We start from the raw sequence: 23249 nt of genomic DNA on the forward strand, positions 1-23249 counted from the left end.
TTTGGTCATAGTTGGACTATAACTTATTGTTCATTAGAGGGACCAGTGGTACTTAAGGAGTTAGATGTAACTACATGAGCAAAATAATAATTTTGGCCCAACTGTAATTACAAACAATTTGTGAAGGGTCATCGCACTGTTGACTAGTTATATCCAATGGACACAATAATATATCTATAGTGCGAAGAGTGTAACTGTTAATTAGATGTTGGATAATTTAATTAAAGAAGTTTAATTAATTATCTGAGTACCATTGGAGCTTCAATCTACAGGTCCATAAGGTCCCCTTTGTAGCTCAACAAGGATTGTTGAGAATTAATTTTGGATTAATTTGAATTGTTCAAATTAATTGAGACAATTAATTATATATGATATAATTAATTTAAATTATAATTAATATAAGGGGCAATTGCAACTTTAATAAAAATAAATAAATTGAAAATTGGGTGTGTGTCCCTAAGTTTTACTTTTTTAAAAAAAAAAACAAGGAAAAAAACTTCCGCCTGAAAATTTGATTGCTATATGATTTCTATGTGATTGTCATGTGATTACTATCTGGTTTGTATGTGATTGCTATGTGATTGCCACACCTGCAATTACAAAAGAGTTGAAGTCATGACTTTGGTTTCTTAAAATGTATTTGTCATACAATGCAATTTCACTTAATATAATGTATTTGATACATTATAATATAAAGTTTTTTTTAGAGGAATTAATTATTTGAATATGATTCAAATACTAATTATATGAATGAGATTCATATAATTAAATTTAGTAGAAATGTGAATTAGATTAAATACCATACAATATTGAGAGAAATAAAACTATAGGTTATATTGTATTTGAAATAATATGAAAATTATAGGTTATGCATTATAATTGATATAACATATAGTTATATATACATACAATAAGTTAGTATATATATATATATATATATATATTAATTAAAATTAAATTTAATTTAAATTTAAATTTAATTTTAAAATTAAAGGGAGGGAGTTACAACTCCCTCCCATTAATTTTCTCTCATCAATCATGTGTGGCTGGTTTTGTTTTTCACGATGGTTTCATCTTCTACACAGAAGAATAATAGAGGTCTCTCAAGTGTCAGGGAGATTATTCCTAAAAGCACTCTCCCTGCAAGATTTTTCCTCTTTCAAATCTCTCTTTCTCTTCCCAAAAGAACACAGAGCTCACACCTCCTATGATTCTCATCCCCTACAGAGTACAAAGAATTACCTCTTGGTGGTGCCCCTTTGATTTACTGTATTTTTTGGAAGATTGATAGTTCAAAGTGTTTATGACCTTTGATGAAGATTTACGCGAAGAAGTTGTTCTTCAAGGGTAAGCAAATTTTAACCCTTCCTCTTTCTCTTATTTGCATGTTGTAAAATATGTTTATGCATAATCTTATATTCTCTGTAATTTTAATCATTGTGAAAGGGGGACGATCCCACTTCCACAGTGGACCTCACGGTTCCTTCATTTGGTATTAGAGTTGCGTTCTTGGTCCCAATTTTAATTTTCCATAATTAAAATTCAGTTTCTTAGTGGGTTGCATTATGTATTTCTTGATTCATGTTGATGAATATGTATGGAATGTATGGTTTGCACTTTCAGGCAGGTTGAATGGATCATAGAAGGTGCAAGATGTGTAATAGGCGCCTATTGGCGTTCCAGCCTTCCTTCTCCTTTCGGAAGGTCTTTAGATTTCTTGCTTCAATTTTACATATTTGGTTTGTAAGGGCTCTTTGTTTTTTGGCATTAATTGCAATCATGTCCATATTATTAAAGTCTTGAGTCGTTTGTGTTGATTCTAGCATTTTCTTGGAGAAAACGAGGCCCAAATCAGAGAAGAATCGAAGGTTTTCACGTCTGTACAGTGGCTACTATACAGTAGCATTGCAACACTATGACCTAGCATTGCACACTGCAAAAGGCGAAACAGAAAAATTTTTCATAGCGTTGAAATGCTCCGAGACGGAAAAATTTTCTGGTTCGCACGTGGTTTGATTCGTGGCTCAGCTGATTCGCATCCGGTTTGCTTGGTGGGTGGTTCAAGTTTTGGGCAGTCTGTTTATGTGGTTCAAGGCCCGGTTCACTTGTTTTGAACCAGTTTGACTATTATTTGTAATAGTTAGTTATTAAATTAATATAAATGTTATATTCATTTAATTAATGGTTTAGGAGTCTAATCCTAGTCCATAAATTGTTGTTTAAATTATTCATTTGATGTATGATTTATTTTTAATTATATATGTCATAATGTATGTCATATAGTAAAATCCCACCATTGGTTATGCACTATTCATGCATCATTTATATTATAAATGTCATAATATATAATTGTATGATTTAATTTTATACCATGTTCATGCATCATATAAGGTAAATGGTATAATATATGTATACATGCATAGTAACATTGCCATGCATCATTTATATTATAAGAGTTATAATATATAGTTGGATGTATGTATGTATGTTATTATTTGAATTTCATTACTTTAATATATAAATGTTATGTACGTTAAGTAATGAAATGAAAATTGCATGAGGCATGACACTACTTTAGATAATTTTATTAAGTATGTCATTTAATACAATGTGTGATTTTAATTTGTTTCATTTTTTATAATTGTTATAATTAAATTAAATTAGAAATTAAAATCAATAATTCAGAATTGAATGCAAATTAGGTTCAAGTCAATTTTAAAATAGTTTTAAAATATGATTTACATAGATCTGATCACAAAATTTCTAAGGAGATTAGAAATTAGTTTAATCTTTTGATTAATTTAATAGGATTAAATTGGTTTTAATTAAAAGATTAAATTTGTAACAATTGTATCTATAAGAGACCTTTTGTCTAAGACTAGGTTTATCTAGGCTGGGGTATTTAAGTTGACGAGAACGGAACACCCCTACCTAGGAACTGACCTGAAAAGGTGAATTAGATAGATTTGCTACAAGCATGCAATTATTGATTAAAATTTATTAAAATATTTAATGAACATTAATCAAAGTTGTTTAACTATCCAAAGTAAGTGTTACTTTTGGGCAAATTTAAACAATCACATAATAAAAATAAGTAGCCTTATTTTTTTAAGTTAAATTAACCCTAGGTAAAACACTCAATGGAAGAAAAATGAGGTATAAGATACTTCATTTTTTCTTTTTCATGTTTCTCCCTCAAAGTTCACACCGTGAGATCTATACTTGGCCTCGAGGCACCTTTACTTGTATCATCCTACGGGTGGTGTTTGTATAGGTCAATACCAAGGTGAATGGAGAGAGTGTTTATAGTAAGTGAGAACGGAACGTGTCTCAACACATCCCACAGTCTCTCTCATTAGTTTGTAGTAAATTTTCATGCTCGGCCTCAAGGCACCTTTGCTTGTATCCCCCTACGAATGGCATTTGTATAACTCTTTACTAACACTCTAGAAATGGATAGGATTTCTTTAATTTTTGCCCCAATCAGTTTTTCCCTACAATTGGCTCATTGGGATAGAACTTTAAAATCTAAAATGAGGGGTTATACTTACAAGAAAATGTTAAGCTAGTTAACAATTTCTGGATCGAACAATGGTGACTGATATTTACAAGAACAAGGAGTTGTTCTGTATATTGGTTGAGATGGTCTCATTTCAATGAAGGGGTACCTAATCACCCTAGGTAGCTTTTACTCTACCTCATTGCAATCATCATTGCAAAATAAAATTCACATAGGGTGAACTAAATTATTTTGCTAAAATTTGATTGGTTTTTCTAACTGGGTAATGCGTGAATACTAGTATAAATCAATTGTATCTTTCAAAAAATTTACAAAATGACTTCCACTACATTAAACATGTTCGATGCTGATAAGTTAATAGGTGATAATTACACCTAGAAAAACACAATTATCACCATTTTAATCATCGATGACTTGAGATTTGTCCTGGTGGAGGAATGTCCTCCAGTTCCAGCTCCAAATGCCGCTCGAAATATTCGGGAGGCATACGACCGTTGGGTACGGTCAAATGAAAAGGCTCGAGCATATATCTTGACAAGTCTTTCTGAAGTCTTGGCCAAGAAGCATGATCCCATGCTCACTACCTGTGAGATCATGGAGTCCCTACAGGGAATGTTCGGACAACAGTCCGCTCAACTCAGGTATGACGCTCTTAAATTCATCTTCAATGCCCGTATGCAAAAAGGCATATCTGTTCGAGAATATGTTCTTAAAATGATGGTCCACTTTAACATAGCAGAGATGAATAGGTCTGTCATCGATGAGGCTAGTCAGGTTAGCTTCATCCTGGAAACTTTACCTGAAAGTTTCCTACAATTCCATAGTAATGTTGTTATGAATAGGATTGACTACAACTTGACCACCTTGCTCAACAAGCTATAGACTTTCCAACCCTTAATGAAAATCAAGAAACAGAAGGGAGAGATAAATGTTGCCTCATCCTCTAAGAAGTTCTTTAGAGGTTCGACCTCTGGAACTAATTTTGTGCCTTTTTCTTTCGGCACCAAAAAGTGGAAGAAGAAGAAAGGTGAAAAAGGGGAAGTTAACCCACCAGCTGCTGCCCAGTAGGGCAAAAAGGCCAAGACTGCAAAGGGAATCTGTTTCCATTGCAACCAAAAGGGACATTGGAAGAGAAATTGTCCCAAGTACTTACCAGAAAAAAATAAGGCTAGGTAAGGTAAATATGATTTATTTGTTTTGGAGACTTGTTTCGTGTAGAATGATAATTGAGCCTGGATAATAGATTCAGACGCCACTAACCATGTTTGTTCTTCATTTCAAGGAATTAGTTCTTGGTGGCAACTGAATGCTGAAGAGATGACGATGCGTGTTGGAACTGGGCACATCGTCTTAGCTACTACAATGGGAAGACTTCGACTTTGTTTATAGAAATCATATATTATATCAGATAATGTATATGTGGTTTCAAGTTTGAAAAGAAACCTTATTTCTGTAAAGTGCTTGCTTGAACAGAACTACTTTTTATCATTTAATGTAAATAAAGTGTTTGTTTATAAAACTGGAGTATATATTTGTTCTGCAAATCTAATCTCAAAGATAATCTTTATGTGCTAAGACCGTTAGCAACTAAAGCTCTCCTTAATATTAAACTGTTTAAAGCTACAATAACTCAAAATAAAAAGACAGAAAATTTCTCCTAAGAAAAATGCTCATCTTTGGCACCTAAGATTAGGACACATAAATCTAAATAGGATTGAGAGACTGGTCAAGAATGTGCATCTAAGTGAGTTAGAAGAAACTTTTTTACCTGTATGTGAGTCATGCTTTGAAGGCAAAATGACTAAAAGATCTTTTACTGGAAAAGTTCATAGAGCCAAAAAACCGTTGGAACTTGTACATTCAAACCTTTGTGGTCTGATGAATGTTAAGGAAAGAGGAGGGTTTGAATATTCTATCACTTTACTAATGATTATTCTAGGTATGGGTATGTTTATTTAATGCAATATAAGTCTAAAACCCTTGAAAAGTTCAAGGAATACAAGGCTGAGGTTAAAAATGCATTAAATAAAATGATTAAAACATTTTGATCTGATCAAGGTGGAGAGTATTTGAATCTAAAATTTCAAGACTATTTAATAGAGCATGGAATTGTATCCCAACTCTCAGCACCTGGTACACCTTAGTAGAATGGTGTATCAAAAAGAAGAAATCGGACCCTATTGGACATAGTTCGGTTTATGATGAGTTATTTACCTGATTCATTTTAAGGTTATGCAGTATAGATTGCAGCATACATTTTGAATTGTGTTCCTTCTAAGAGTGTTACTGGAACACCTTTGGAATTGTGGAATGGTCGTCAAGGTAGTTTATGCCATTTTAGGATCTGGGGTTACCTAGCAAGGTACTTAAGGCAAATCCTAAGAAATTGGGACCCCGTTCAAAATTGTGCCTATTTGTAGGTTACCCTAAAGGAATGAAAGCTGGTTACTTCTATGATCCTAAGGATAATAAAGTATTTGTATTGACAAACACTACCTTATTAGAAGAGGACCACATAAGGGAGCATAAGCCCTGCAGTAAAATTGTGTTGAATGAGTTTTCCAGTGAAACTATTGAACCTTCAACAAGAGTTGTTGAAGAGCCTAAGACCGCAATAAGAGTTGTTAAAGTTGGTTCATCTGGTAGGTCACATCTATCTCGAGTGTTGAGGGAGCCTCAACGTAGTGGGAGGGTTGCGAACCCGCTTGTTCGTTACATGGGTTTCCTAGCTATCGTAGCTAATAAAGATGTTAAGGATCCATTTTCTTACAATAAGGCAATGGAGGATGTTGACAAAGATGAATGGATCAAAGCTATGAATCTCGAAATGGAGTCTATGTACTTCAATTCAGTTTGGGATCTTGTAAATCAACTTGATGGGGTAAAAAAAACCTATAGGTTGCAAGTGGATCTAGAAGAGAAAACAAGATGCTGATGGGAAGGTGCAAACCTTCAAGGTTAGACTTGTGGCAAAGGGTTATACCCAAGTTGAAAGAGTCGACTATGAGGAGACTTTCTAACCTATTTCCATGTTGAAGCCTATCCGGATACTTCTGTCTACTACATTATATTATGACTATGAGATTTGGCAAATAAATGTCAAGACTACTTTTCTGAATGGAAATCTTGAGGAGACCATTTATATGGAGCAGCTTGAGGGATTCATAACCCAAGGTCAAAAGCAAAAGGTTTGCAAGTTTAATCAACCATTTATGGATTGAAGCAAGCTTCTCGTTCTTGGAATATAAGATTTGATACTGCGATAAAATCTTATAGCTTTGATCAGAATGTTGATGAGCCTTGTGTTTACAAGAAAATCATCAATAGTTCAGTAGCTTTTCTTGTGTTGTATGTAGACGATATCCTACTCATTGGGAAGGATGTAGGTATGCAGACTAAAATTAAGAATTGGCTAGCGACCCAATTCCATATGAAATATTTAGGAGAGGCACAGTTTGTTCTGGACATTCAGATCTTTAGAGATCAAAAGAACAAAACATTAGCCCTGTCTCAAACATTAACAAGTTGCTTGTCAAGTTTTTTATGGAGAACTCCAATAGGGGCTTACTCCATTTCAAGCATGGAGTTATTTTTTCTAAGGAACAATGTCTAAGACACCTCAAGAGGGTGAGGAAATGAGACGGATCCCCTATGAATTGGTTGTTAGTAGCTTGATGTATGCGATGTTATGTACTGACCTGACATCTGCTATGTAGTGGAGATAGTTAGTAGATATCAGTTTAGTCCAGGATTTGAACACTAGACCGTTGTTAAGAACATTCTCAAGTATCTATAGAGAATGAGGGACTACATACTTGTGTATGGTTCTAAGAATTTGATCCTTATAGGATACATGGACTCTAATTTCTAGACTGACAAGGAGTATAGAAAATCTACATCAGGATCAGTGTTCACTCTTAACTGAGAGGCAGTAGTCTGAAAGAGCACCAAGCAGGGGTGCATTGCTGACTCCACTATGGAAGTTGAGTACATGGCAGCTTGTGAAGCTGCTAAGGAAGTTGTATGGCTCAAGAAGTTTCTAACTGATCTGGAAGTGATTCCAGACATGTCTACACCCATCGCTCTTTATTGTGATAATAGTGGTGTTGTGGCTAATTCCCAAGAGCCTATGAGTAACAAGCGCGGGAAGCACATAGAGTGAAAATATCATATCATTCAAGAGATTGTGCATCGAGAGAACGTGATCGTCACACAGATAGCTTCGGCGCACAATGTTGATGATCCATATACAAAGGCCTTCATAGCTAAGGTGTTTGAGGGTCACCTGTAGAGTATGGGTCTATGGGACAAACCACATTGGGCTAGTGAGAGTTTTTGTACTGGGTGTGTATTATGCCTTAGTTTAATGTTTTGTGTACTTTTATATTTGTGTGACTTTTATGATGTACACCTCACTAGCTTTAGGACAAGTGGGAGATTATTGAAGTTGATGCCCTAAATCTTGTGGGTCCTGTAGTTTGTAATTGTAATGTACAAACGATTTATTTATTTAATAAAATATGCGATATTTTATTCGACATTTAGTAGCATTAACCAAAAAAACCAAGAAACTAACATCCAAGGTTATCTTTTATAGCTTAAAAATAGAGATATAAAGGTGTTTATGTGATAACCTAAATGGTTTGTAGTAGATGGATAAGGCTAGATACCTTATCCTGGTGACACTGCGAATACGACCTATTTTGTAGATGTTACAATTGTTGTAAAGTGCTACAAATGATCTGATCCTGATCATTCATGTAGAGACATGTGAGTGGGGGTGTTCTATACAAAAGGTTTGTATAAGACCGGACCATGAAATGAATAGTCTCACTATATAATGCCATTAATAATAGAGACTTACATTTCACTAGGATAACCATAGGTGACATGACCTGAATCCTGAGTGAGTTGTAAACTTCTGCCTATGAAGGCAGTCCTTTGATTTGTATGGGTAAGAGTGGCCATATCGCCGACTCAATAAGTCTACCATTTTAGGGATTCGTCTGATTGAGAAGTTGGGAACACAACTACACAAGAGGGAATTCACTCCTTTCCTAATATCGAGGTAAGTAGATAAATTTCTCCTTTAAGGGCTGATTTCGGGGCTTGAACAATATGGCACTTTCTCTTGGCCCAAGAGAATGTTTGGTCATAGTTGAACTATGACTTATTGTTCATTAGAGGGATCAGTGATACTTAAGAAGTTAGATGTAAATACAGGGGCAAAACAGTAATTTGACCCAACTATAATTACAAACAATTTGTGAAGGATCATCGCGTTGTTGACTAGTTATATCCAATGGACATAGAAATATATCTATAGTGCGAAGAGTGCAACTGTCGGTCTTCAGTGGAGTGACCGATAGTTAACGGATGTTGGATAATTTAACTAATTATTCGAGTACCATTGGAGCTTCAATTTACAGGTCCATAAGGTCCCCTCTGTAGCTCAACGAGGATTATTGAGAACTAATTTTGGATTAATTTGAATTGTTCAAATTGAGAGAATTAATCATATATGATATAATTAATTTAAATTATAATTAATATAATGTATTTGTTATATTATAATATAAAGTTTTTTTTTTTAGAGGAATTAAGTATTTGAATATGATTCAAATACTAATTATATGGATGAGATTCACATAATTAAATTTAGTATAAATGTGATTTATATTAAATACCACACATTATTGAGAGAAATAAAACTGTAGGTTATATTGTATTTGATACAATATGAAAACTATAGGTTATGTGTTATATTTGATATAACATATAGTTAACATATAATAAGTTAGTTATTATATATATTTTATACATTATAATAGAAAGTTTCTTTTTTTTAGAGGAATTAAGTATTTGAATATGATTCAAATACTAATTATATAGATGAGATCCATATAATTAAATTTAGTACCCCCTCCCTCCTCTCCCCCTTAATTTTTCTCATCAATCTTCTGTGGGTAGTTTTGTTTTCCACGATGGCTTCATCTTCTACATAGAAGAATAATAGAGGTCTCTCAAGTGTCAGAGAGATTATTCCTAAAAGCATTCTCCCTGCAAGATTTTTCCTCTCTCAAATCTCTCTCCATCTTCCCAAAAGAACACATAGACCACACCTCTTGTGATTCTCATCCCCTACGGAGAATACATAGGATTACCTCTTGGTGTGTTCCTTTGGTTTGTTGTATTTTTTGGAAGATGGTGTCCATATAGAGAAGTGTTTTTGGAAGATTTGTTAATGTGATTGGCACAAAGTGGATATTCAAGAACAAGACTAATGAGAATGACAATGTCACCAGAAATAAAGCCAGATTAGTTGCTTAGGGGTATACTCAAATAAAATGTGTGGATTTTGATGAAACTTTGCCCCAGTTGCTCGTCTAGTATCAGACAGTTGCTTGGAATATCTTACCTCCTGAAATTCAAACTGTATCAAATGAATGTAAAGAGTGCATTTCTGAATGGATATCTGAATGAGAAAGTGTACGTTGAGAAGCCTAAAGGCTTTATGAATCCTTCATATCCTGATTATGTGTACAAACCCAACAAGGATCTTTATGGACTCAAACAGATGCCTAGAGCCTAGTATGAACATTTGACTCAATTCCTTGTGAACAATTGTTACAGTAGAGAAGGCGTTGATAAGACCTTATTTGTGAAAAAAAATCTCAAGAGAAGCTTATGATTGTCTAGATTTATGTTGACAACATTTTTTCAAGGGATGTCACAAGAGATGGTAGAACTCTTTGTGAAAAAAATACAGAAGGAATTCGAAATGAGCATGGTAGGAGAACTATCGTATTTTCATGGTTTTAGATTAAACAACTGAATGAGAGAATTTTTATCTCTAAAAGTAAATATACCAAAAACATTGTGAAGAAGTTTGGCCTTAAGAAGGTTAGTATTAAAAGAACCCCTGCTCCCACTCATGCTAAAATGTCAAAAGACTCAGATGGAACTCATGTTGGTGAGAGTCTGTATAGAAGTATTATTGGAAGTTTACTCTATTTAACAGCCAATAGACTTGACATTTCATTTGTTGTTGGTTTTATGTCAGATATCAGTCCTGTCCCAAGACCAGTCACTTGTTTAGTGCTAAAACAATAATTAAATATATCAATGACACGAGTGATTATGGTTTTTATACACTTTGATATAAGTAGCTCCCTAGTTGACTAATATGATGCAGATTGGGCTAGAAGCTTTGAAGACAGGAAAAGTACATCTGGAGGTTGCTTCTTTCTAAACAACAACTTGATTTCGTAGTTTAGCAAGAAACATAATTGTGTCTCTTATCAATAGCAGAAGCTGAAAATATTGTTGTGGGGAGTAGTTGTACTCAACTGATGGATGAAATAGATGTTACAAGAGTATGATGTCCCACAAGATGTCATGACTATTTACTATGACGACATGTGTGCGATCAATATATCTAAAAATCATGTTTAGCACAACCGCACTAAATACATTGACATAAGACATCACTTTATTCGTGACCCAGTGGAGAAAAAAAGATTATTTTGGAACATACCAGCACAAAAGATCAAATTGCAGACATTATTACAAAGACAATAGATGCTGCTCATTTTGAGGCCCTGAGAGCTACTATAGGATTATGTTTTGTGCAATCATAGCAATTAGTTTGTTGGGTTTTTCTCAAAATCTTGTGGGGACCATAGAAATGTTAAGCTCATTTGATTATTGTGCTTAATTACTTCATTAGTTATGGAAGTTGGAAGTGGTTTCATGTGTAAATTGTGTTTAATTTCAAATTCTAATTTGAGTTTGTTGCAGTATCAGTTATTTCATTTCAGGCTTTCGACTTCAATCATGGGTATTTTCTTTCAACAACTTTTCATCTTCATCCTTACATGCTACTTGAAGCCCATTGTAATGGTGAGAACTCATCAAGGTACTCACACATTTGTAGGTAAAATGGTTCGGTATAAGGAAAAAGCTCGACGAAAGCAGCTTATCAAGAAGGATGTTCCACCTTCTTCACCAATAAGTATGGTGTAAGCGTGTGCAATCTTCCTGAACCAAATAAAGGCATTGGGGTTCCTCTTCCCACTGAAAATAGAAGACAATCAGGCGCTAGTACAATGCCTGTTGAAAAGAGTAAAGAAAAGATTAGTTCTTCTAATTTGACCGTCATTGATCTTGTCGATCAAAGTAGAGAAATTCATCCAGTAGATGCCCAAACCACATCTAGTGGTTTGTCAGAATTCATGCAAGATTTGTTACTGTTAATTGATCTTCTAGGGAAATTGTTCTGAATACAGGTGATCTCACTTCAGTTAGGGTTTTTGAAAATATGGCCAGTATAGTTATGCTTGAGTTTACTGCTGTTGAAAATACTGTTCAGTCTAATGTGCATGATTTTTATGGGTCTGAAAAACAGTGTGATGAGGAAGGCTTAGATGAGACTGTTGATAAAATAATTACTAAAATATTGTTTTTAAAAGCCAACCATCTGAAATTGGGAACAGTGTAAATGTTAATATTCCTATGTCTTCTAAGGTACCAGTGAATAATTTTACTAAAATTAGTATTCCTGAAATAGTGTCTGCAAGTGTTGGTGTTGTGCCTAAAACATTTGTTCCCCCTGAAACAAAACATTTAGAGGTTGTTGATCTCAGGGATCATGTCTCTGTTGATGAAGGAAAGTCTGTTGTTGTAAGTAAGAATAGTGTGTCTGATCATGATATGGTTGATTCTAGTGATCATGATATAGAGGAAGAGTCTGAATCTAATGTTGATATTTCTTTGGCCGAAGTGGCTTCCAAGAAAATTGTAAATGCAAGTGTTGATGATGCATCTTCCAAAACATCAGAGCCTAATTTTAATAAGTCTGACTCTGAGGACAACTCTGCTTCTCCAAAGAACTGGGATTTGAATAACTCTTCTAATGATGGTAACTCTGTTCCAGTTTGGGACACTCGAGCTTCAATTAAGTCCAAAGGGAAGAAAACTGATTCTTCAAAACCTACTACATCAAATGTGTCATATGATCTATTAGATGGTTTCTCTTTTCATACTGAGGTGGGGACTAGTATGTTGAAATTCATGGCTAAAAGAAAATTTGTTGATGAAAAGAAATTATCTTATAGAACACTTTGATCTTGTCAACCTTATTCTCAAAGCTCAACTTGATAGGACTGTGCTAAACTTGAGGCCATTCTACCCTCAAATTGTGAGAGAAATCATATTTGTCAACCTGTCTCTAGAGTTTGACAATCCCAATAGTCTCGACTTTCAGAAAGTTCATATGCAAAGGCATCCATTTATCTTCTCTATTGATCTCATTAATAAATACCTCAACCGATCGATTCCTGCTGATGTATCTGAACAATGCCCATCGATGAGGGAGTTAGTGTTTGAATTGACAGGTGGGACGAGGTCTTCTTGGCCGAGGACAGGGCAGTTACCAATTACCCTACTAAGTACCAAACATGTTATCTTACATAAGATTGGGATCTTCAACTAGTATCCTTCCTCTTATAAATTAGGTCATTCTATTTCACCGCCACCTTTTTATATCAGATTGGGACTAAAGTTCCATTCAATTATGATAATTTTGTACTTAATCAGACCAAGCACCACATTAGATCTCAAGCCTTGAAATTACCTATCTATTATCCTCAATTAATTTATGGAATTTTGATTGCTTGGAAACCAGACTTGATTACAGCTAAAAAAAACCTATTGACCCTGCTCCTACTCTCATATTGATCAATCCTAAACTATTACAAAACTATCATGTCCCTGACCTTGCTACTCCTTCTTCTTCATTTAATGTTGCTGGCCTTAGTCAGGCCTTGATTGAGTCTCCTATCAGATGAATCCAAAGATATTAACGTCCAACTATAGAGACGTCAAGAGCATAAAGCGATTGTTAATGAGATGTTAATGCAAACGTGTGACATTGGCTAAGTCTGGTTTGACGTCTTCTTCTCAACGACAAGACTAGTTTAAAAATTGTTGTTTTACTGATAGAAAACTCTTGTTTTGCTGCTGGTGGTTGTGGGATGTGGTGACAATATTTTGTTCTGAATTGTGTTGATGTTTTTGCTAATCTGTTGACACTTTATTTTGATTCTGCTAAGAATACTTTCCTTTAATGGCATCTCTCTTTGTTAATATGATTCTGCCTTAAAAAAATATTAGCCAAAGGGGGAGATTATTGGAGATTTGTTGATTGTCTCTATTTTTTTTTTTTAAAGTAGTTCCTGGTAGTTTTGCAGTTGTCACAAATGAAGTCTTAACATCTGCCTCATTACTATTTCCTATATAATATTTTTCTTTCCTAATCCGAAACTTATATGTGAAATATTTTTATTTCCTAATCTGGGAAATCTTAGCAGAAGTATTTTGATCGTTTGTGATGGATCTTATTTTGACAAAAAGAAAAATGTTTTTCTAGAAATTCTTTCCTTATTTGGCCAACAGTCTTAAAAGAAGATTTTTTACCCTCGTTTAGGGTGGTCGCATTTGTTTATTGTGAGGAGTATATTTATTCTTGGTGGTCATTTTGTTTTAACAAAGTGTTCTTGATCTTTGCTCCCTATTTTCCGTTGTGCAACATCATTGTGTGAATCATTCAAGAACGTGAAGATTATTATGTCTTAAGGGCAGCCTAAGGCGTAGTTGAAGAGAAGGGATTCTCGGTCTTAGGGGGAGCCTAAGACATCATTCATCGAGAAGAATTTCTCAAGCCTTAGGAGAAGCATAGGGTGTTATTTATCGAGAAGGGAGTTCTCAAGACTTGGGGGGCCTAAGTTCTCATGCGAAAAGAGTTCATTGAGTTACAAGGAATATAATCAAGCTGAGAGGAGTCTCACATACTGTCGAAAGCCAAAGTGTTCAACACTAATATTATTACACTTATAGGGAGCCTAAGTACAATTGAGAGGAAATTTCACATCTAAGGGGAGCCTAGATAGATGACTTATGATTTGGGCTTTACATGAGTTACTATAGTAGTTGGTGTATTACAGATAAGTACTACGTTGTAATTGCTCAACTCTTTAATATTAGTAGATTATCTTTACTAAGCACACTACCCCCGGACGTAGGTAGTTTATCGCTGAACTAGGTTACCAACTCCTATGTCCATTTACTTGTTTTCTTGTTGTTAGTATTTTATTGTTATAGTACTTGTTAGTGCTTTCTGTTTAACATCCGTAATTCAAGTGACGAATCAACCTATCGCTTTTTCAAGTGGAATTCTGGAATGATTCCCATTTGAATAGAGGAAAGAGAAATAAATTTCTTCAAAATTGCGTCCATGCATGCTTCAACAAGTGCGCATGTGTGTATCAAGCAACTCATATGCATTCTGTGCCAATCTACCCAAATGATCTACTACTAAGTTCTCATACTCTTTTATGTCTTTTTTCCCCTTTATTTCTTCACCACTTACATTTGCCCCTTCCTTCCCCGCTCGTAGGTTCATGCATGTCACATTTCCTTTCCTCGCCGTGGTCACTTGCTAAAAAATCTCAAGTTTTAGTTTGTGATCTCACGACCTAAAAAGCACAAATATGGATACAACACGACATGAACAAAGTGACATGTCATATTTTAAAAATATATATTATTTTTATACCAACAAAGTAATTTGATACATTTATATGCTTAAAAAAACTTAGTTTGATGTGTTTCACACTCAAATTTTATTATTATTGTCATGTACGTGTCTTTTTAGTCTATTCAACAAGTGTTCTATGTATGTCTAATGCATTTGTTGCACTAACAAGTGTCTCATACATTCTTAAATAGTGTCTAAGTGTCCAATACAAACATGCTAGTCAAACTAAAGTTTCTATGCTTCTTAGCTCATGTCATGGACGTGATTGATCTATCTTTAGGACATTAAAATGGTCTACAAAACAACATAGCTCAATTTTCATTTGTATGTATTAGCAGCCACAAAAGTATGTGGTTCAAATCCTCTCCACCCTATTGTACTAGAAAAAGTTGTTTTTAAAAAGACCAATTTCAAAATTGACGTTTGTCAAAATAACCATTTTTTAAAATACTTTAAAGGTGTCATGTGTCATAGTTTCAGTCATCTAATTGATTTGATTATTTTTCCACATATATACTATCTCTTCAGCTGGTAATTGGTCCACGTGTGCCACGTCATTACCACATAGGATTTTTATTTTAAAAAATATTTTGGCTACAACTTCTTTGTTTGACATTGAATTTGAGCGATTTCAAAGTGTGTTGGAATTGTCTCTTCGAACTCTATAAAATATACACTTTTAAATACTAAAAATCATCAGTAAAACATCTTTAGTTCGGTATCATCAAAATATATGATATGATTGAAAGCTCATATAGTAACAATTTCTCCCCTTTTAATGATGACAAACTATTCAAGAAAAATATCCTAAAAGTATAATGTGTATAATAATATTGAAAGAATCCAATCGCATTTAGTCATCAAAGAACATATATATTTCTCTAAACAAATTCTCCTCCTTTGGTTATCATCAAAAGATAACAATTAAAAAGTATAGGCTCCCCCCTCAAAACAATAATCAAGCAATATAATAATAAACTCACCAAAATATATAAATATGAGCATAATTATTTCAAAGAAAAATAGCCCCCTAAACATGAGTCATATAATGCATGGACAAATGAATAATACACAAACAACTATAAATATCATAAATTAATCATGAGTCATAAATGTTACGAATAATTAATCAAATTAAACACAACCCAACTGGCATAGTGTTTGTACTATCAACCTCAAAGTCAGAGTTTTGATCTCCCACCCGCATATTGTAAAATATATATATATATATATATATATATTACAAATAATTAGGCTATAATCAACCAACAAAGTTTCTCATTTTTTTATAGGAAATTATCCCCTCAAAATATGCATACTCCAAAAAAAATATGAACTTTCTACACTAATAGCCTATTTGAAGAGGCCCAATTATACTAATAGCCATTAGGGTTGGGATATTACATAAAAACCAGGCCCAAATGACATTCACACCCCTTCGTAATTCACATTTAAAAAAAAAAAACGAACGTCGCATATGAGAAAAAAGGCTTTAAAAAAACAATAATAATATCAAAAAATGCATTAGAAAAGTTTCTAATATCATGTAGGTAAGGGAAATTTCTCCAAAATAGTTTTTTTTTTTTTTTTTTCAAAATCCACGCAAGGAAAGCCCCTTCAAATGAAAGCAAAAATTAGCGAGAAGCTTCGAAGAAAAAAACGGATCTAAAGTATTCTAATTAGATAATTATTCTAATTAGATAATTACAAAGATAAGCATGCAATTGAAACAAATAAAATAGGAAAAAGAATACGACCTTTGTAGACTTTGAATCTTCTCCAAATTAGTTCTAATCTTCTCATGAACGATTCATAGACCACCACAAGAGTCTTCCGACTATTCTTCTACCTTAGTACGGGATGGTGGGATCCGGTGAGTGACTAATTTGGAGAGGAAAAAGGTTAAAACTTTGAGAGAAAGATGTTATGAGATTATCACATAATCTCATCAAATTCCACTATGGCCAAAAGTTTTTAAAATTCATTAAACACTCCCTTTTTAAAGACCATTACATTCAAAACATGCAACTTTGAGTTTGATGAGAATTTGACACTAAAAAATCCACTATCTCAAAGTGGGATTTAGTGGGACAAGTGTCTTCAAATAAAGACAACACTTAGTCATACAAAAGTTGACATTTTTCACTCACAAATGTTGGATCTTTCCACTAACTTGGTCAAAGTTTGACTCTCAAAGTAGAGATGTCCACAGGACAGGGTAGGGCCAGGGATTTCATTCTCCATCCCTGTCCCCGCTCCCCATTTCATTCCCCATCCCCGTGAAATTTTTCTCGTTACCTTCTTTTCTTTTTTTTTTGTAAAAATTCAATTAATTTAAATTACTAATGTGAGCAAATTTAAATTAAATAATTAACTTTATCACTAAATTGTTTATTATGATTAATTTTATATGACAATTTGAATTTAAAGATAAATTACTCAAATTTTAGCCTAAAAAGCTAATTAATTTTTTTTAATAGAAAGAAATAAATATAAATCAAATTATCCACATATATAATTTAAATTTAAACATTCAATTTAAACATATTCATTATCTTTCCCAATAAATAATCAAAATTTAAATGTAAATGTAATATTTATATAATAATAATAACAACATAACATTGGATAACTCTACTAAATAAATATGTAGAAGCTGATCGGGGTGGAGACGGGGAATGAGACGGGGGTGGAGACGGGGAATGAGACGGGGGTGGGGTCGGGGATAGGGAATGCATTCCCCGTCCCCGTCCCCATTTAACTCATGAGAAACTTTTTCCCCCACTCCCTCCCCCATTCCCTGCCTAATCGGGGGAGGGAGGCAGGGCCTCATCCTCATGGGAAAATTAGACATCTCCATCTCAAAGTCCAAAGTCAACAAATTTGACTTTTTAACTTTCAAAAGTCAAAAGTCAACAATTTGACTTCTATTGCATTTTTTACCTAGTCAACATTTAACTTTTAATGCAATTTTGACCAATTTCATTCAATTTCAAAATTAATTATAATAATCAATTTTAAAAATTAAATTAATATTAAATAATTTAATTGATTTAATTTAATATTAAATCCAACACTAATCCCAATCAATATGAATCACTATTCATAATCTTGATATTTAAATCTTATTTTAATATCTCCTATTTTCTCTCTCTTTATATTTCATTCACAATTAAACATTAGGTTAAATATATCGTATATATTTAATGCTTTGCTCCAAAAACTAAATTTGGACGCTTCAAATTCGTGCACACTGTACAGACTTAGGAAGACGAGAAATGAAGTGCAGATTTATAAATCTTAAGTTTGTGAAATATTTTCTTGTATTTGATCCGATTAGATTTTAGATTAGTTCAAACTTCTCATCTTAATTATTTTAATATAGTTAAGTTTAAAATAATTTAAAAAATTTAGAAGAACATTTGTTTTTTTGAATTTTGAAATATAGATTTGACTAAAATTATAATGTTATTTAATTTATTGTTCTCATAATTTGATAATAATAATTAAAAAAAGATAATCAAGTAAATAATAATAATTAAAAAAGATAATCTAAGTAATTATAATAATTAAAAGAAAAACTCCAAATGAAAAAAGAATGAGAAAGTTTATTTTTAAAAAAAAATTATTGTAATTAAACTAAGGGCTTGTTTGGAATGAATTAAAAAATTATTTAAACACTCTTGATTAAAAAAACTACTTAAAATAAAAACACATGTGTATTTGGCAACTCTTTCTTAGAAGTATTTTTGTATACAAGTTTGTTTGGTTTGTTATATACTAAAAATATTTTTATTAATGTTTTCAAAAGTTGTTTGGTGGTAACCGAAGTTTTTTCCAGAGTCGTTGGTCAGAAGTTTGCCCACAGGGGCCAATGATGTTCGTCGGAGTTGGCCGACATCAGTCGCCGGAGGTGGCAGTCAAAGTTGACCGACTGCGACCGAAGTTTGGCTAGAGTTGGTGGTCAGTAGTCTGCCGCTAAGGTCGCCAGAAGTGCGACTGAAGGTGGTCGATGGCGGTTGTCAAAGGTGATAGTTAGAGTTGGCCGACAGTGATCGTTGGAGGTGATGTCCAAAAATTGGCCGACAAACTTCTTAAATTAAATTATAAAAAAAAAAAAAAAAAGTGTAACCCATGAGTTTGAATAGTGTTTACTATTCAAACCCATGGGAAAAAGAGTAAGAAGTCCTGGCTCCCTAAACCCTTGTCCCAAACAAGGATTGGACTTGGGATGCCTAACCCGCATCCCTTAAAGGGTCCATATAGTGTATATGTAAGTATATGTCCTAACCTTGGTGAAATGTTATATACACCTATAATTAAGTACATCGAAGAGTCTATATAATGTATATGTGAGTATATATCCTAACCCATCGTAACTTCCATGAAATGCTAGGTAATTAACATTGAGAAAAAAAAAATTGGAGATTTAGGGTTCTAAATCCCTAAATAAATTATTGGGTGTATTGATGGAAAAGTAACACATGAATAGAAATGATTATCTGCAACCATGAAATTGAGACATTGGGAATCATCCAATGTCCAGGGAAAAAAACATTGGTTGCCTTTTACTATATCTTCGTGCCCCTCTCTGTCTTCATAAGCTTCACCTTCGATGATCTCCATCTCCTTCTTGCTCAAGATCTACTAGAACCATAAAATGATAGTATGTAAATCTTTATGATACTCCATCCGAGGAGTGTGTGGTTTATGGACGACTTACAAATTGCAATTTAACTTTTGGTTGAACTTTGGATTTAGGTTTTTTTTTTTTTTTTTTCGTTTAAATACCATCTAAAAAATGTTTTGTATTTAAACCCTTAACTCCATACCAATATATTTAGGAATTTTGTTGAAAGTTGAAGTTTTTAATTGAAATGGTTGAAAAAACAGCTTAATCTTATAGAATTTTTTTTATATTTAAAAATCATTAAATTAGTAATTTTAAATAATATATGAAAAAAAATCTTATAGCCGTTTTAGGATTAAAAATTGTAAAAAGCAACTAACATATAGAAGATAGCTTACAAATTTAAAAATTATTAAATGTATTCACAAGAAATCCAAGTAAAATTTGAGGGGAAAAAAAAGACCAAAATCTTACCCAACATATGTCTTTATGAAAAAAAAAAAAAAAAAAACAAAAAAACCAAGGAATGGCAAGAGAATACAAAACATTATATTAATTTTTTATTAAAAAAATATAATTATCGATTGGACTGGTACGATGGTAAATATACTTATATACTAAGAGTATACATGAAAAGAAAACTCCACTTTGATTTTCTTCTAAATCATGCTAGTGATGGGTAAAAAAAATGCAAAACATATCTTTATCTTTATAAAATAATAATAATAATAATAATAATAATTTTCAATTAGATTGGTTTTGGCTTGGGGTGTCCAAAAAACCCAATGACCCAAAAAAAACCGATCAACCAAACCCAACCCATGCGGTTTGGGTTTGGTTATCAACTCATTTGGGTTTGGTGGGTTCAAATAAATGAAATTTTTGTGGGTTGGATTGGTTCATGGGTTCACCTAAAATGACCCGAACCAACCCGAACTTATTATTAACTTTACGATATATATCTATTACTTATGATACAATCATATATACATATATTTATTTAAGTTTTATCATTTTTTTTGATAATTTATTCTCCAAAACTCCTAAAAACAGTTTTTTAGCACTTTAGAAAGAAAATATTCATTATATAAATTGAAATTGAATTGGTAATCTTAATTCAATATATGAAAAAAATTAAATCGAATTTTTATATATTAACAACTTACTTTCTTTTAGAACAAAACTCGATCAATCCGAACCAATCCAACCCAAATGTTTCATGGTTGGATTGGGTTGAATTTATTTTTTAATAAGGGTTATGTGGGTTATGAAATTAACAACGGGACAATTGGGTTAGGTCCAAAAAGTATTTCAACTCAATCCAACTCAACTCACAAACACCCTTAGTTTTGACCATAAATATACATATATACTATATTAGGAGTATAATTGAGAAGAAAACTCTTCACCATCTTCTCCTGAAAATTTATTAGATATTTTTGCAAAAACACTTCCAACTTGAATATTTCTGGTTACCATGTATTATTTTTTAGCCCTAAGTTGATAATATTAGATTTATCTCAACTATTTGAACATGATCTTAGGCACAACCCTAATGTTTGATGGGCCTACATGAGTAAGGCCCATAGGAAAGCTCATAGACCTAACTACTTGTGAGTCATGCACTATCCAATGCCTATCATTGAGCTGAGCTGGCCTTTGTGCCCAATGATTCATCTAAAGCTTTAGAAAGCTACATGTCCAAGTTCCTTCCTAATGTAATTTGAACTCCAAATTAAATAGCATAGTATAAATCTTCCTTTTTATACTGTCAAAATGGTAAAAGGCAAATGAAATTCTTTAATTTAATGTAGATACAGTAAAAATATATAATCATGGCACGTGCTTCATCACCAATCCTAACGTATACATGACCAAAATTATCGTTTCTTAAGTTTCACCGATATTTTAATAGTACTGTTCTTAATTCAATAAAAACATAAATTTCTTTTCAAGTTTTCAAGACGGTACGGTATTATTTTCCTTCGTGTGCTTTTTAGATATGAAAACAACATAATTTTTTTATGAAGTTCAACCTTATGAGTTATGGAGGAGGAAAAGAAAAAAACCTTTTTGATCCGTGGAGGAATAGGTACATTTAGTTCTTCATGTTTGAAATTAGCCAATCTAGTCCATAAGTTTTTGAGAATAGGTTTAAAAAGGGGTTGTTTTTAAATATAGGAAAATGAATCAAAATATTTTATAAATATAGTAAAATTTCACTGTCTATCTATGATATATCACGATAGACTACTATCTGTGTCATGATAGACAGATGATAGTCTATCATGGTCTATCGCAGATAAACTGTGATAATTTGTTATTATTTGTAAATATTTTTAACAGTTTTGTCATTTAAAATAATTTCTGGCTCCTGTATTAAAAAAAAGTCATTAACTTTGAATTAAAAAAATTGACTAGATGAAGTGGTAAGATGAGTTGGAAAAAAATATTTTTTAATAATTTTCTCATCTCTCTTCGTTCCCTCTCCCTCCTCTTCGTTCCTCTTTCTCTCTCTCTTCTCTCTTATTCTCTCCCCTCTCCTCTCCATTGCTAAATTTTTAGAAAAATTGAAAAAAAATATGAAAATATTTAAATATATACTACTTCTACAACTGTTGCTGCTGTTCATATTATTTTTAGAAAAAAGCAATTGTTTTGTTAGTAATTTTGAAATAGGTAGGGAGATATGAAAGTTGTTTTGTTGGTGTGGTTTTAATGCTCATGAGTGAAGAAGGCAGCAGTTTCTCCCTTGAGTCTTCAGTCTTCACCCTTGCCTTGTCATTTTATTCCAAAGTTAGTGAGAGAAATAAATTAATGGGAAATAAAAGAGAGAGAATTGTTTTTTTTTTTTTTTCCTTCAGTTAAAACATGGCCAGAGAGGTGAGAGAATATGAGAGAGATGAGAATTAGATATTTTCATTTTTTTATTCAAAGTTAATTGGATTTTTTTTTTAATAGAAGTACTTTTAAACCTATTCTTGAAAACTTAAGGACTAAATTGACTAATTTCAAATATGAGAAACTAATCGTACCTTTTTGCCTATTATTAATATCAACTCTCAAATTTAAGGATAATTTAGAACCAGACGCGTGGCTTGAAGCCATAAAATTGGGAGGAGATGAAATGGTAAAACTATGCCTTATTATTAAAGCCAAGACAGACAAATTACATATAATTTACATCAAATTGCAAGCTTAAATTCCATTATAAGCAAAATCTCTAATACAAGTCCAAAATGGCTTAGTCTTAAGAAGAATAAAATTATATAGAAACATCAAATTCTTTCATGTAGGTCTACTGACTTCAGTGAACATACTCGATTGAGATTGAGCTTTTACGTTGTGCATTGTTATCTTAAATGTCTAACTATCCAAATTGAGAAAAAATTAAGAGAATACTCTCTTCAATGTTACAAGTTTTTTATCCTTTATACATAAATATATATTATTCGCGAGTGTTTTGAAGATTTTCATGGAACAATTGCCCTACTAAAATTGTT

The sequence above is a fragment of the Benincasa hispida genome, chromosome 6 (genome assembly GCF_027475165.1).
Source record: "Benincasa hispida cultivar pf3 chromosome 6, pf3_genome.v1.1, whole genome shotgun sequence".
Lineage (NCBI taxonomy): Eukaryota > Viridiplantae > Streptophyta > Magnoliopsida > Cucurbitales > Cucurbitaceae > Benincasa > Benincasa hispida.